Below are 2,628 nucleotides of genomic sequence, written 5' to 3'. Positions count from 1 at the left end.
TGTCTTGTACGGCCTGAGATTAAGAACAATAAGAGGGTCAATTGACCCTAGAATCCATGTCATCACCCGAGCATCTTTAATCTTCCATTCACCTAGCTTTGTTGCATCAGTAGGAGCAGGATCGCTTCCATCTATATGGCCCCATAGTTCTTTGCCGGTGACAAACAACTGAAATTGAAACTCCCAAGAAGAATAATTTTTTCCAGTGAAACGAACACTGAAGGATTCAAAGTGATGTGAATTCATGCTTTTGAATAGCTATAAAACTACAAAGACTCAAGAAAGCAACTAGAATGACCAAGAACAAAATTCCAAGGAGGTAGCCAAAAACCAAGATTTTCAAATTTTTTTTAAAAGGAACCACAGATGACTCTATGAAACAAGGCAGCCAAGAAAAGGCTCTAATACCATGTCAATTTTCAGTTGAATGTCTCTCAAAGTGAGAGAGTCTTTCCATTATATAGAGAAAATAAAGATTACACATCCCTAAAGATCCGTCATTCCTATCCCTAAAGATCAGCTATTCTATCTATACAAATCTGCCATTGAATCCCTCTAAATCTGCCTTGCTATCCCTCCAAATCAGCTATTCTATCACAATATTTATTCATATGATTCTACAACAAATGTATATGATCATGCTAATTTATATCACAATATCATTACATTAATATATACAATCATTTAGTTGTCTATCATGCTAACAGTATATGCTGAGAAACAACTTGAAGGGAAAAGTTCCACAATGTTTAGGTAATATCAGCGGCTTCAAGGTTTTGATGATGTCACATAATAATCTCAGCGGAGAGATCCCCTTCATCTATTTCCAATTTAACATCACTACAAATTCTAGATTTGGGTAGAAACAATCTGGAGGGAGCAATTCCACAATGTTTTGGCAATATTAGTAGCCTCCAGGTTTTTGATATGCAGAATTAACAAACTTTCTGGGACTCTTCCAACAAATTTTAGCATTGGAAGTTCACTTATAAGTCTCAACTTGCATGGCAATGAACTCGAGGGGGGAAATCCCTCGGTCTTTGGCCAATTAGCAAAAAGCTGCAAGTTCTTGATCTAGGAGATAATCATCTCAATGACACATTCCCCATGTGGTTGGGAACTTTGCCAGAGCTGAGAGTTTTAAGGTTGACATCGAATAAATTGCATGGACCTATAAGATCTTCAGGGGCTGAAAAACATGTTTCCTGATCTTCGAATCATAGATCTCTCTAACAATGCCTTCTCGAAAGACTTACCAACGAGTCTGTTTCAACATTTGAAAGGCATGACCACTATTGATCAAACAATAAAGGGACCAAATTATGAAGGAGGTGGATATTACCACGACTCGGTAGTTGTTGTAACAAAGGGATTGAAGCATGAAGTTGTGAGAATTTTGTCTTTGTACACAGTTATCGATCTTTCAAACAACAAGTTTGAAGGACATATTCCTAGTGTTCTAGGAGATCTCATTGCGATTCGTGTATTGAATATGTCTCATAATGGATTGAAAGGTCATATACCACTATCACTTGGAAATTTATCTGTAGTGGAATCCTTAGACCTTTCGTTTAACCAGCTTTCGGGAGAGATACCACAACAACTTGCTTCTCTTACGTCTCTTGAATTCTTAAATCTCTCTCACAATTATCTCCAAGGATGCATCCCTCAAGGACCTCAATTTCTTACCTTTGAGAACAATTCATATGAAGGTAATGATGGATTACGTGGATTCCCCTTTACAAAAGGTTGTGGAAATGATTTTGTGTCAGAGACAAACTATACAGTGTCTGCGCTAGAAGATCAAGAAAGAAATTCTGAAATTTTCAATGATTTTTGGAAAGCAGCTCTGATGGGCTATGGCAGTGGACTATGTATTGGCTTATCCATAATATATTTCTTGATCTCAACTGGAAATCTAAGATGGCTTGCAAGAATCATTGAAGAACTGGAACACAAAATTATCATGCGAAGGAGAAAGAAGCAGTGAGGTCAAAAGAATTACAGAAGAAGAAATAATCGCTTCTAGACAAGTTACCAGTAAAGAAGAATTTGATTTCAGAACTTCAGGTATTCAAGCTAAGCTCTACACTAATTCTTTTTTAGTTTATTCTAACAACTAATATATTAGGTTTTATGGTTTTTGTTATCAACAAATACGTATTAATGCTTGATACGAATTGCTAGTAATCAGTTGGAAACTGTGAGAACAGAGGCTAAAAATTTATAGTTGTGTGACTCACTTTCTTATTTTTTCAGCTTTTTCAGATGCCAAGAATAAGAAGACGCTGGCGTAATGGATTTTGTTCTTCCTATGTTGCAGCTTATGATGTTGGATTTGATTTTTAGTTTTATAAGCTTTTCTTCAGTTGGGAAAATGTAATATTATGAATTTTGATGATATACAATAAATGTTGTGTGTATTGAATGATGTGTATGCATTTCTCGGATCGATAATACTCACCTCAAAGAATCTTAGAGAGCTGAATGAATGGAGGAAGATATTTAGCGCACGATAGAAGAGAGAGAACAAACAAAGAAGAATACGTAACAACCTAGGGCGTAACTGGTTAACTCACACCCCAAAGCTAGTTATTATGGTGGGAGAGGCCAAGTTTTAATTTTTTG

At 36.1% G+C, this 2,628-nt stretch overlaps 1 pseudogene; it reads left to right on the top strand.

Annotated features, from left to right (window-relative positions):
- LOC102585711 (probable leucine-rich repeat receptor-like protein kinase At1g35710) overlaps window positions 1-2,080 on the top strand; it is a 12,575-nt pseudogene extending 10,495 nt beyond the window's left edge.
- The last annotated feature ends 548 nt before the right edge of the window (window positions 2,081-2,628 follow it).

This window comes from Solanum tuberosum, unplaced genomic scaffold, assembly GCF_000226075.1.
Source record: "Solanum tuberosum cultivar DM 1-3 516 R44 unplaced genomic scaffold, SolTub_3.0 scf00800, whole genome shotgun sequence".
Classification (NCBI taxonomy): domain Eukaryota; kingdom Viridiplantae; phylum Streptophyta; class Magnoliopsida; order Solanales; family Solanaceae; genus Solanum; species Solanum tuberosum.
The sequence above is the reverse complement of the archived record's forward strand: the minus strand, read 5'-3'. Positions and strand labels throughout refer to the sequence as shown.